This window comes from Nothobranchius furzeri, chromosome 8 (assembly GCF_043380555.1).
Source record: "Nothobranchius furzeri strain GRZ-AD chromosome 8, NfurGRZ-RIMD1, whole genome shotgun sequence".
NCBI lineage: Eukaryota > Metazoa > Chordata > Actinopteri > Cyprinodontiformes > Nothobranchiidae > Nothobranchius > Nothobranchius furzeri.
Genome location: NC_091748.1, coordinates 48,114,749 through 48,129,358, shown reverse-complemented (window position 1 = coordinate 48,129,358; position 14,610 = coordinate 48,114,749).

Genomic DNA, 14,610 nt, shown 5'->3' with positions numbered 1-14,610 from the left:
TTATGCTGGCATTTGTATTTGCTCAATATAGAGGTTAAACTAAGATCATATTTATTATCTTGTCTTATAGCATGACAAAAAATGTGTAAGAGAGATATTAAGTAATTGAGCATGGGGGCCCACCTAGAAGACTTGTACCTAGGGCCCAGAATTTGGTGCTACGCCCCTGCTGATCACCCTGGTGTTGTGAGATTATGCATGCAAAATTATTGTTCCTGGCAGATCTAACACTTTTCTCATACAGGTCAAGGGCATCCAATCGGAGGCTTCCCCTGGGGTACGTAGACCGACAGATGGCGTTTCATGTGTGTTATAAATATCCTACTAAAGTTTAGAGCGAAACATTCACTCCCACTCAGAACTAAATGCTTCACCAGATCCGCTGGTGCTGATAGCAACATTCCACACTTACACCATCAACTCACGTCTCACTCCACCTTAGTTCCATCAGTACACAGAGTGTTAGTCTTGTTTAAATTGTGTAGAAAATTTTTTCTTAACTATTATAAACCTGACTCTCTTTCTTTCCTCTGAGTTAATACGAAGTGTCAAGTAATCCCTGCAATAAAAAGTTCTGATCTTCTAGTTTAAATATTCAAAGATCCATCAGATTGATATTTCATATTTCTATGGAATATAACATTTTATGGTTCATAAGTAAGATGTAAACTACCCACCGTTACACTCTGAAAGGCGCTATACAAGTGCGGGTCATTTATCATTTATTTATCATTTACAACAGTTAGTGTGTGGGCAAAGGTGACGTTGGACTGGAAACATAGAACATTTACTTTCTTAGTGAACTGTTTCAGCAAAACTTGTTGCCATGCTTAATAGCATTTCAATTATTTCCCTTTCTTTCTTGATGTGTCAAAAGGGTAATCATGATCATTTATGTGTTCACACATCCTGGACCTGTGTAATGAGGGACGTGAAACTACTTCATGCTTCAAACCCAGAGGCTGCACGTGGTCTAACCGCAGCAACAAGGTGCATGCATGAGTCATGTCTTCCCACCTGCATCTTTTAGAACCCTGTAGCCATGACCTTTTATCATCATCAACCCCCTCGTTATCAGAGTGGGTCACAAATGAAAGTGTGGAGTGTGAAGCAGAGCTGTTACATGAAGACTCAGTTTAATCAAAATGAGCATTTTAGAAAAATAATAATGAGAAAAAAAGATTACTTCACAATACTCACTTCCTAATAACCCTCCTCTAACCCTCAATTTGAGCAATATTCATGTTTGATGGCAGAGCTGACACAGCTGATCCCTCATCGGTACTCAAATAAGGAAGATTGTCAAATGATTTTGATCATTCTGCCTTGAATTTCTGTTATGGCTAAACATGTCTGATGTGTTACAGCAGAGTTTAACCACAGGAAATCCTTACCCAGATAAACTCTGTCAGTGATGGCATTCATGAAACAACCGTTATGATAAATCTGGGACAGAATGATATACAAAAACAGAAGCTTTTCTTTCCTTTTTAAGCAGGTTTGTCGTGTGTAACAGTTGTCATGCTCTGCTTCCCAGCCTTGGTTGCCTCTCGTCTCCCCTTGTGTTTATTGGTTGCACCCATCGACATAAATATACTGGACATCTCCTTTCCATAGGCTCCAGTAACACGTTTTTGAGGCCAAATGGGAGGTGGTCACCACCGCCATTTTGACCGTGTCACAGGTTCCATCAAGCCCAGACAATTCCACAAAAGGGAAGAGAGGAGGAGCTGAGGGTGGGGCTGTAAGGCTGGGATCAACTGACGACACCCGATCGAACTAGCTACAAGCTAACCTGAAGCTAACCCTGGCTAACCCAAAGCTAACGTGGAGGTGGGAGCTAAGCTAATGGACATAGCAACCTAGCTACTACCGGAGTTAACTGTGCACAACACCAGAGCTTCTGAGTCAGAGATACGCCGGGCTGACCGCTGGGTAAAACCGGGTGGAACACAGAGGTCTCCGAGACCTCCACAAGCCGGCAGCCGCACAGCAGACAAGCGCCGCTGCGATCTGAGATGCGCAGAGCTGCTGCTGGGGAGAACCAGGTGGAAAGGTTTCCATCCCAGAGCTCCACAAGCCGGCATTCCGCACAGCAAACAGAAGCCGCAATCAGACAGAGATGGTTGCACCTGCCTCTTGTTAACCTGATCACCTGTGGATTTAAGCCCTGTCAGTCCTGTGTCTTTTGTCGGTTCGTCTGTTGTTCTTGTCTCATGTCTCCCCATATCGACGTGCTTCTGTTCCTGTTGTATCTGCACTCACAAGTCCCTGCAATAAATGGATTTAAGTATTTTGCTGCTTCGGAGCTTCACTCACCTGCATATGGGTCCAAAACCAACACTCACCATGACAACAGTTGTAAATACTCTGAATACATTTTTTCTGTTAAATTTAGAAAACCAGGCAGGATTGCGAATCACAACTGTTAACTGATATGTGTAAACAAAAACAACATTTCTGTTTTTCTATTATTAGTTTGTATCTATTTACTCTTTATTTTCTTCCTGTTCAGACAGTTGTTTTAATGTTGTTACTGCAACCAACGTTAAATGTTTTTGCAATGTGGGTTGTATTCTTGATTTTATGTTTTATCAGCCTGTTTTATATTCCTTGATTGTGAGAGCTAATTTTAACATCGATTTTATTGATTTTGTGTCTCTTTTTAACATTGCCCTGTTTCTGTGCTCAAGCACGTTGGTGGGCTGGAGGAGCAGCAGCTTTACAACATGCCCCTCCTGGAGTCTGGAGCTTCTCAGCTGAGTGGGGGCTGGGCAGAGGGTGATGGGCTTGGCCAGCTCCAGCTTATCTTAAAGTGACATAACTCTGAAACAGCTCATTTTATGATGTACTGAAACTGTCAAGAATAAAACTGCTGACATGTGAGGGGGAACGTTATAACCATATTTTGTAGAACTATTTCAACAGAAGAAAAAAGTCATATGTCCCACTTGGCCTCTGCTGTATTATGTTAGTCATTTTCTAGTTTGAAACAACTTCTTTCCCACCTTTCTCAAATCTTCATTCAAAATATCAACGTTCTTGTTCTTGAAAGAGTGTCCCTCATCTCTAAGGTGCAGGTGGGCAGCCTCTTTTGACCTTAGGAGCTGGTCCTTCTGTGTTGTGCTAAAAATAGATTGTTTCCTATTAAAGCAGCTTCTATTCGGCTTGTGCTTCTGGGTTTGGTCTGGGTAGAATGATAGAATGAATTCTTTATTTCGAACGTAGAAATAATAATAATGATAAAGTCATTGTAGACATCAAAAATAAAATTACACACATAATCACACACAAAAATAAACTGTAAAGGAGTAGGAGGAAGCTGATGCTTATTCAGTCCTACCCCCCTCTGACGCATAAAACATAATACAGTGACCTAATGTGCAAAAAATAAAATAAAATAAAATGATGCACCCGTGGGGGTTTCAACACCCACACTTTTACAACCGTTTTGCTCACCTCCACACCAGTCTGGTTTCTCGCACTCACTCTGTTTGCCTCATCTCCTTCTTCCCCTCCCTCTTCTGTTTCTCCTTGAAACCCAACAGCCGATGTCGAGTTTCAAGGAGAAACAAGAGAGGGAGGGAGGGAAGAGCTCGACTGAATTCATTATTTTACATCTTGGCGTTAGCTGTACAAAGTCTGAGTTTGATAAAGTGAAGAACAACAATTTGCAGAGGTTTACAGGCGCTGCGCCAGGTTTTCATTTTTGGGTGGGCCACGGTAATTTTGGACGGGCCTTTTATTTCTAAAATATGAAGTAAAAACTCACAATTTATTTTCATTCATTTGTCATTAATATTTAGTCTACACCCGTGCGTCAAGTGGACCGGCACCATGCATTACCTGCACTTTTAATATTTACCTCTCAATAGGACTCTTTCATAAGGGTACATGCACAGCTTTCATGGTTATTCACGGGGCAAAATCTCTGAATTTTTGAAAATAAATAAATAAATAATAATAATAATTTTTAATTTTTAAAATCCATTCCAGAGCAAAGCATCCAGCCCACCTCTCCAAATGCGTAAAATGTGCATCAGAGCCATTAGGCGCGCCGCGTGCACCGTCGGCTATGTCAGCCCAGACAAGAGCAGAGCAAATAGAGGATAGAGGATGATTCTGTCTGGATGTGGTTGGAGATTACATTTTACAGCAGCCTGATCATCATTTAAATACATAAACCATCACCTGGCTTCTAGTCCATGCATTAATTTAATTGGTGTGTGTGTGTGTGTGTGTTTACACTTCAAACACTTTATATATATATATATATGTATATATATATATATACATATATATATATGTATATATATATATATATATATGTATATATATATATATACATATATATATATATGTATATATATATATATATATATATATATATATATATATATATATATATATATGCACACACACACACACACATATATATATATATATACATTTATATATATGTGTGTGTGCACATATATATATATATATATATATATATATATATATATATATATATATATATATATATATATATATATAAAGTGCCCTGTATCGGCCTGTGGAACCAGCTCACCTTTCTTGCAAAAAAGTGAACCCGAGTCCATCACCTTCCAGAACAGTGAAAGGGGACCTGCACGCCAGCACAAGAATGAGGCTATAGAGGCCTAAAATCAAGATACTATGTAACATTTGTGGGGATGCACACTTCTAATCAAGAGATCATTTTCTCTGGTGGAGAAGAGTAATTGCCGTCACGTACGTCAGAGTTTTAGCTGGCTATAGGCAGATTGAGACATGCGCATACTAGGGCTACACAATTCTGGTTAAAATGAGAATCAGGATTTTGCTTAGAGGTGAGATCTCAATTCTCTCATGATTGTTTTCCAGATTAAGTGTTTATTGCACTGATTACATGCACATCAACTTTATAACAGCTGTCGCTGAACATGAAAACAATAAATGTCTCTCGTCATCTCTTAACCCTCTGGAGGCAGGTGTTAAAACCTACCTACCTGGTTACTCCACATACGTATTTCATGAGCATTTTAACTCAGAAGTACCCCTGAAGGACTTAGTTGTTCGTCCTTTTATCAAACTTATTTTGAGCCTGAGAGGGTTAAAGTGAATGAGGGTTAAGTACACAACTTTTGAATAAGTTAAACACTGATGACGAGAGAGGGAGGTAATAGGCATGTTTCTTAAAATGCAAACCACGGTTTTAAACAAAATATAACATTTAATATAATTATTGATTTCTCTGCTGCACAATCACTAAAAAGCCCCAGGAAAACTGTGCATGCCAACACCTAAGTGGGTGTGAAGTGTGACAAAAGCATCTTTTCATGGCTTTCTATAAAATAAGTCTTTGAATCACTCTTAGTCTGACCTCTCAGCTGAGAAAGCTCTGCCAGGGTAGACTCACCTGGAGCCGAGACCCCGACACAACGGCCTTCAGCCTTCATAGAGATGCACAAACCCAGCCACCGCGTTAAGGTGGTGATTCAGCGGATGGGATGCACTCACTCACTCACTCACTCACTCACTCACTCACTCACTCACTCACTCACTCACTCACTCACTCACTCACTCACTCACTCACTCACTCACTCACTCTAGGGCTGGGCAATAAATAAAAAATGCATTGTAATCAAAATGTCTGACTCTTATCGAGATAATTTTGCCATGTCAATAGATTTTATCATAAAAAAAGAAAATATGTGTGGTGGTTGGCAACGTTCATGTCCCTTTAAGAAACTTTGAGTCACGTAAAAATGGCCGTGTTCGAGATTAGCCAGTTCCGCGCAGATTAGATCACCGGTGATCGGCGGGCAGTGCATGCCGCTTAGATTTGTGTCCGACTTGCTCTTACGGCATGCCTACGTAGGCATCGTGAGATCAAGGCGGCCGCAGATTTTGGAGCAAAATTCTGCAGTTGCTCTCCACCGGTTGATGATGGGAAACGCCTGGCTCTCACCTGATCTAAGATCTGATTGGTTCCCATCTTGATCCAAACATCCGGTGGAAGAATGTGAAATGTTAGTTGGTCACATGTGTTTTGTCTTTTTTTGTCACGTTTCCTATGAGCACACTAAAACTACAGCTGATAAGCTTTACTTTTGACAACAGTCATGTCTTCATGTGCACATGTCTACAACATATGATATCCACAAGCATGTGAGGATGTGTTTCAGCTGCTAACAGGCACCAGAATTAAAATAAAATATTTAACAAGTATGAATTCTAACGCGATATCTTCACCCATCGTCACCCGCGAGCTACACATGTAGGGAAATGTGTCCCACTTAAACGCCGGCTTTCAGCCACTCCCCCTGCTGCGTCCGTCTGCTCTCGTCTCTTTTCCAGGCGAGGCGCGGCTCAACTCGAACACGGCCATTGACTCAGCGTAATACATGTGACAACTTTTGTTTCTGCGCATGCCTGTAGCTATCGTCCATGTATCGTTATCTAGGTGAAATCCTCTTTATACTGTTCTATTGACTTTGGGTGATATCGCCCAGCTCTAACTCACTCACTCACTCACGCATTCACTCACTCACTCACTCACTCACTCACTCACTCACTCACTCACTCACTCACTCACTCACTCACTCACTCATTTACAGCCAGAGACGTGTGGGAGGAACCGGAGCACCCGGAGAAAACCCACACATACATGAGGGAGAAAATGCTAAATTCACATGGAAAGGATTTGAACCGGTGACCTCGCTGTGAAGCTACACTTCCTACATCGTCTCCAACATGCAGCCCCGTTTTTTTCCTCTGGCTGTGTGTGTTTTGTGTGTGTGTGTGTGTGTGTGTGGGGGGGGGTGTTCAACCAGTCACATGATCTGTTTATGACGTGGTTTTGTGTTTCCGTCGACACGCCGGAGTCATAAACTTTTTAAAGCGTCTCCACATAGAAACACTCTTCTGGTGTCTGACTGTCTGTGGACGGTCCTCTTTAGGTGGACAGTCGTCGTCATGGAGACTTACAGATCCAACCATATCTGACTCATGACAGATTTCAGTCGGAGGACAAATGTCTGTGTCCGTCTGACAATCCTGAGTAGGATCTGTCTCCAGACTCTCCACAGGTGTGTGTGGTTCTGGTGAACTCCCTTCAGAAGCAGCCTGGAGCTCAGAGCAGAGACGGTCTTGGAGCTGCAGTCTCAGGGCTTCAAACTCTTCTTCATGCTGCTCATTAATTCTGAGTTTCTCCAGCTGAAGGTTTGTGATTGCCCCATAGAGTCTGGTCTCTGTGTCCTCCATAGACTGCAACTTGCTCATGAGGTCTCCGTTCTTCTTCTGCAGATCTCCAATTTCTTTTTCTAAACTCTGATGAACTGAGTCTTTGTTGTGACTGTTCTGTAATTCTTGCTCTAACTGCAGGCTCTGCTGGTTTAAACGTTCCTGCAGATCTTCACAGAGACTTTCCTTTTTCTGCAGCTCATTCTCTAAAGTCTGCAGTCTGTTTAGTCTGGTTTCTGCGATATCCTGATAATAATCCAGTCCCTGCTCTAATTCATTAATTTCTATCAGTAACTTCTCCTTACTGGTGTCTTTTTTCTGCCGTTTTTTCTCTAACTCGACTCTCAGCTGCTTTTCTTTGTTCAAACATTCTTCCAGTTTTACACAGAGAGAAGATTTCTCCTCCAGCTGTGCAGACACCTCATCCAACTGCTTCTTCATGGAGTAAAAAGTCTCCATCTTGGTTTTAAGATCTGTGTTTTCTTTCTCTAATTCTCCAATTTGCTTCTTGACGTTCTGATTGATTAAATCTTTGTAGAAACAGTTCTGGTCATCTTCTAGCTGGCGCCTGGGCTCGGGCTCGTCCTCTAAACGCTTTTGGAGATCTGCACAGACGCCTTCCTTTATCTGCAGCTGAATTTCTAAAGCCATAATTCTTTTGCACTGGGTTTCTGCCTCACTTTGATGGAAACCCAGTCCCTCTTTCAGTTTACTGATTTCTTTCTTTAAGTTCTCATTACTTGTGTCTTTCTCAAAAATCTTCAGTCTTTGGTGGAGTCTGATCTGATATTCCTGTTTTAAACGCTTTTGGAGAACTTCGCATAAATCATCTTTTTCCTTAAGTTGAATATTTAAAGTTCTCACGTTTTCTTCATGGGTCTCTCTTTTGCTCTGGTAATAATCCAGTCCTTGCTCCAGTTCATTCATTTCTCTCCTGTAAAAAGCACACTCAGACTCGGCCTTAATTCTGTTTTTCTTCTCGGTTCTCAGAGACTCGTTTGCACATCTCAGATGGTTTTTGAGTTCACTCACCTGCCTTAAAAGTTGTTCCATGTTTTCATGTTTTTCACAAGCAGCTGATTCCTGCTGGACTTTTCCAGATCCAGGTGTTTTTTCTAGTGGTTTCAAATCATGTTCGGAGCTTTCTTTGTCGTCTCCGTCAGAATCAAAATTTATTTTCAGATTGTAATCCACTTCTGGATCTTCGAGGCACGTCTCATACCAAGACAGTTTTGTTTCACTAGAGACGTTGTTTCCAGGCATTTCTGGGTCTTTGTGTTAAATATTCTTGTGTTTGAGAGAGAAAGTCAAAAACGCGATGATTCTCACGAGAGCTGTGTCACACGTGTGTTAACAGTGAGCTGTGGAATCTACTACTGACTGATGAGTCTTTGATGATGTCATATAGAACACAGCAGTGTCATCTCCCTTATGGTCTTGTCTGCAGCTCCTCCAGGTTCCCCCCCCCCCCCCATTCTAAATTTGCATTGTTATCGATTAAATATGCGCATATATTTTTAAAAATTTGTTTCTTGACTTATATTTAAGGAGGATAAAACCACTTGAGATTAAGCATCTCGTTTACAAGTGAGCAGAGGAGGAAAATAACAAATTAAATTTACTCAAGTTACTGTAATTGAGTAGCTTTTTTTGTGTATTAATACTTTTTAAGTCGTTGTGAAAATCTGTACTATTACTTTTACTTGAGTGTTTTTTTAAAGAATTGTAATTCGCTACATTTTAAATCATATCCATTACTGAGTAAAAATAAATTGTAGCTTAATGAATCAAAAATATTGCATGAGCGTCTAATCCATGGTGGTGGTGGTGGTGGTGGTGGTGTGTGTGTGTGTGTGTGTGTGTGTGTGTGAGGGGGGGGGGGGTATACTTTAGATAATGAGGACAAACAGCCATTTTTTCTGCAGTTTTGCTCTAAAACATCAGCTCAGTCCCTGTGATCCACTGGCTGTTTACCTCCTCTCTCCCTCCTCTCCTGTGGGTTGGAACCCGCACCTTTGCACACCGGTGTTACGTCATCAGAATTCTGCTCGGTTCGGTAGCCGGACTCGGTTCCATGTTTGAAATGTGTTTCCCTACCAGAAACAGAGATGTGATGATTTAGCTTGTTTCTTTATTTTACTCCAGAATAAGAGATTAAATTATTACAAAAGCAGTTCAATGTAGTTAAATTAGTCATTCACATGATTCTAACACGCTCCATTGTGTGTGTGTGTGTGTGTGTGTGTGTGTGTGTGTGTGTGTGTGTGTGTGTTTGTGTGTGTGTGTGTGTGTGTGTGTGTGTGTGTGTGTGTGTGTGTGTGTGTGTGTGTGTGTGTGTGTGTGTGTGTGTGTGTGTGTGTGAAGAATTGACTGGAGTCCGAAGGGTGTGTACGGAGAGGGAAAGAGACAGGGAAGTTGCTGGGTTAAGGATAAATTTGGAAGGTTTGGGGCAATTTAACCCTTTAGGTCTATGGATGCATCTTTTGAACAGGTCTGATTTGGGACATTGTAGCAGCAAAACTCCGCCTCCCTGAGTTTCAGTTTCAATTCAGCTTCAAAAATGTTTTGAGTGATTTAAGGTCTAATATGCAACCCCTTTAGGTCCAAATATTAAAAAAAAAAGTATAAATTCATAAAGTCCAGGTTGTGCTGAAAAGGTTGATACCACATAAGGCAGTGGTTATGGTCTTTATTTTGGAAATACAAAGGAAAACTCAAAATTCATCAAAAAAGGCAAGCTACACCCTGGACCCCAGAGGGTTAAGGTCCGGTCGATGAGCGTGGGGGGGAGTCAAAGTCCGACTGGGCCACATTTTCACCTTCTGCCCCCAGAACAGGGGGAATTATAGAAACCATCAAAGGTTTAGCCAAGTGCAGGTTAATCTACATCGTGGCTGCGCCTGGTTATTACTGACCAAATAATATCTTATCAATTGAGTAAAGGCCTACGGGGCTATAAAATAAAATTAAAAATCAAAATGGTGGTCAAAAGGAAGCCTCCAGATTGTAGTTTTACCCTAAAGTAAAAACAAATTAGAAGTTGAAAGGGCTCGTGCAACAAACCAAAATAAATGTGGCACAACTATTAACTATTTATTGCTCTTGTGACCCGAGTATTTTATTTATTTATGGTGCATGGTTATGACTATGGATAAAAAGTTTGGTTTAAAGTAATCTAGATTACACACTGTTCCCCTGCTATCATGTGACTAACTCCGTCATATTGATCTTTTACATGCAGTTAATCGTATATTGGGTTTTTCTTTTTCTTTTGACTTTCTGGGAGTACTAATTTTCCAAATCTTCATATCGAGACAGGGGATTTCGGGTGGTGACAACCCGAAACCCGGGTATATATGAGGCCCGTAGTGCCTGTTTGAATTAAAAACTCCAGATGGGGTATTCCAATTTAATGATTGTCATCATTTGAATCTCTCCGATATCTGATATTCTGTTAAACTGTTTAGAAGTCTGAAGAGAAATGAGAAAGTCACAACTGAGGTGACTCGCATTGGCTTCATTTTTCTCTTGTTGTTTTATGGTGGCCACCTTAACATCTTCATTTGGTTTGTTTTTTTCTTTTGTTATAAAAAGCCTTCGAGCGCCTCAAGGCCTGCAAATCATAGGAATTGGATTTGGGTTTAATGTGTTCTATACAATTTATTTCTTTATTTTTCTCTCCTTCGTAATTGTTTTATTATGGATTGCAATGTATTGACTGGTAGAGCGATAGTGACCATCTACGGTGAATCATTTGTTTGGTATCCTGCTGAATGTCTCAGTTTATTTTCCTCAGTCCTTCTTGGAATGTAAACACCAGCCAGAAATCCCAGTAGAGCCAAATTCCCAGTTTAGGCCCAGAGTAAAACAATTCCCCAATTTAAAATACCCTTTGTCCCCTGAAGCAATGCATTTTTAGGTTCCTGTGCATTCTGACTTTGGATTGCTTTCATCTACAAAACTAAAAGCAAACAGCCATTTTTTCTGCAGTTTTGCTCTAAAACATCAGCTCAGTCCCTGTGATCCACTCGCTGTTTACCTCCTCTCTCCCTCCTCTCCTGTGGGTTGGAACCCGCACCTTTGCACACCGGTGTTACGTCATCATAATTCTGCTCGGTTCGGTAGCCGGACTCGGTTCCATGTTTGAAATGTGTTTCCCTACCAGAAACAGAGATGTGATGATTTAGCTTGTTTCTTTATTTTACTCCAGAATAAGAGATTAAATTACAGTTTTTCTCAATTGTTTACAAACATTTTCTGAAAGCATGCCCCATATTCTCAGATCTCTACTCACAAATCCAGAAAATACACACACAATGGGCAAAACCCCTCACTTAACCTGCAAAATTAAACTTCACATTCAAAACAATGTTATTTCTCCTCAAAATGTGATTTTGTTGTCAAATGACACACAAACCATCATATGAATAGACATTTATAAGAACCAGCAGAACACTCATGTGCTCAATGTTAAACACTATGATGAATGGAAAACACTTCTTCTCTATTCATCATAATGACTAAAGCCTTTTTGGTTCAGTGTACTACAGACAGTAAATACATGCATGTGTTGTTATTTCAGAATATTGTTTTTACACTCTGAACACACAAATAAATGGTAGAAATTATTTTATTTTTCCCACAAAATATTGTACACAATGTTTATCCCATTCCCAACCAACACAAAGTTGCACACACACAAACTACATACAGGTGCTGGCCAGTAAATTAGAACATCATCAAAAGGTTGAAAATATTTCAGTAATTCCATTCAAAACGTGAAACTTGTACATTATATTCATGCAATGCACACAGACCAATGTATTTCCGATGTTTATTACGTTTAATTTTGATATTTATAGGTGACAACCAATGAAAACATCAAATCTGGTATCTCAGAAAATTAGAATATTCTAAAGGCCAATGAAAAAATGTTTGTTTCTCTAATGTTGGCCAACTGAAAAGAATGAACATGAAAAGAATGTGCATGTATAGCACTCAATACTTAGTCGGGGCTCCTTTTGCCTCAATAACTGCAGTAATGCGGCGTGGCATGGACTCGATCAGTCTGTGGCACTGCTCAGGTGTTATGAGAGCCCAGGTTGCTCTGATAGTCGTCTTCAGCTCCTCTGCATTGTTGGGTCTAGCGTATTGCATCCTCCGCTTCACAATACCCCATAGATTTTCTATGGGGTTAAGGTCAGGTGAGTTTGCTGGCCAATCAAGGACAGGGATACCATGGTCCTTGAACCAGGTGCTGGTGGTTTTGGCACTGTGTGCAGGTGCCAAGTCCTGTTGAAAGGTGAAGTCTGCATCCCCATAAAGTTGGTCAGCAGCAGGAAGCATGAAGTGCTCTAAAACTTCCTGGTAGACGGCTGCATTGACCCTGGACCTCAGGAAACAGAGTGGGCCAACACCGGCAGATGACATGGCACCCCACACCATCACTGACGGTGGAAACTTTACACTGGACCTCATGCAACGTGGATTCTGTGCTTCTCCGCTCTTCCTCCAGACTCTGGGTCCTTGATTTCCAAAGGAAATGCAGAACTTGCTTTCATCAGAAAACATAACTTTGGACCACTCAGCATCAGTCCAGTCCTTTTTGTCCTTGGCCCAGGCGAGACGCTTCTTGCGCTGTTTCATGTTCAAGAGTGGCTTGACACACGGAATGCGACACCTGAATCCCATGTCTTTCATGAGTCTCCTCGTGGTGGTTCTTGAAGCGCTGACTCCAGCTGCAGTCCACTCTTTGTGGATCTCCCCCACATTTTTGAATGGGTTTGTCGTCACAATTCTCTGCAGGGTGCGGTTATCCCTAGAGCTTGTACACTTTTTTCTACCATATTTTTTCCGTCCCTTCGCCTGTCTGTTAATGTGCTTGGACACAGAGCTCTGCGAACAGCCAGCTTCTTTAGCAATCACCTTTTGTGTCTTGCCCTCCTTGTGCAAGGTGTCAATGATTGTCTTTTGGACAGCTGTTAAGTCAGAAGTCTTCCCCATGATTGTGGTGCCTTCAAAACAAGACTGAGGGACCTTTTAAAGGCCTTTGCAGGTGTTTTGAGTAAATCAGCTGATTAGAGTGGCAGCAGGTGTCTTCTATATTCAGCCTTTTCAGAATATTCTAATTTTTTGAGATACCAAATTTGGAGTTTTCATTAGTTGTCACTTATGAATATCAAATTTAAATGTAATGAACATTGGAAATACATTGGTCTGTGTGCATTGCATGAATATAATGTACAAGTTTCACGTTTTGAATGGAATTACTGAAATATTTTCAACCTTTTGATGATATTCTAATTTACTGGCCAGCACCTGTACAACAGAAGAATTTACTGTATACAGTTACTGTAAAACAATAAAACTATGCTGCATCCTCTCTTCTGTTGCGGTCTGGCCACACTTAGGTCTTATCAGAGAACTGCATCAAACGCTAAACACCGTGTTCTGTCTCACCGAACTCTTGTGGACCCTCTTTCGGATCCGGGCCGTGGAGGATGGTGGTGGTTCATCCAGATGACACCGACGGCTGACAGGAGAGACGTAGGTGTCGAACGGAACCGGTCCAGAGTTGCCCTCGGTACACGTTGATGGTAGAGCGTTTTGTCGATGCGCTTTCTTAAGTTAAGTTCACTCAGAAATCAAAAGACTCGGTAATGAGTCTGCGTTAGAAGTTGCGATTCAGCTATTCTGCCTGGCTTGGCAGAAACAGCGTGAGAGGGGGGGGGGGGGGGGGGATTGAGCCAATGGGCTCCGTTCCCCTGTTAGCGGTTGTTCACACGTCCTCTCTCTTTCGTTGTCAAGCACGAACTGAAATCATAAGACTGAAACTTACCAAAAGCCTTTCTCTTCTCAAAGCAAACGTGTGCGTCAGCAAATGTGTTTGGAGTTTACTGTGAGAATCTGTGTATGGGTGTGTGTGAGTGTTTGTGTGCTTGAGTGTGTGAAGGTCGATAACAAACATCCTCAACATTATCATTTAATTAAGAATGGATTAATTAAATCTCTTATAATTACCCAAAGCATAATAGTCATTCATTTGATTAAAACACATTTATAATGAGCAAAATGATAATGGTTACTTTAACATTGAAATCAAGAAACAAAGTTTTAAGACTTGTTATGTTATGACTACTTTTATGGGAACAACATCTTCTGTGGGAACAACATCTTCTGGCACGAAGCTGCAGGTGGCAGATGTTATGGTTTCCTCCCAGACTCGCTGGCGTTCAGGTCTTAATCTGTGGGTGAAAGTTCTCAGCGACCCAGCTTTGACCCAGCTGAGTCCAACACCACCTTTGTGACAGAAAACCCACACTTCCTCACGTTACACCGTCCTCCTCTTACTCTCACTCCTCT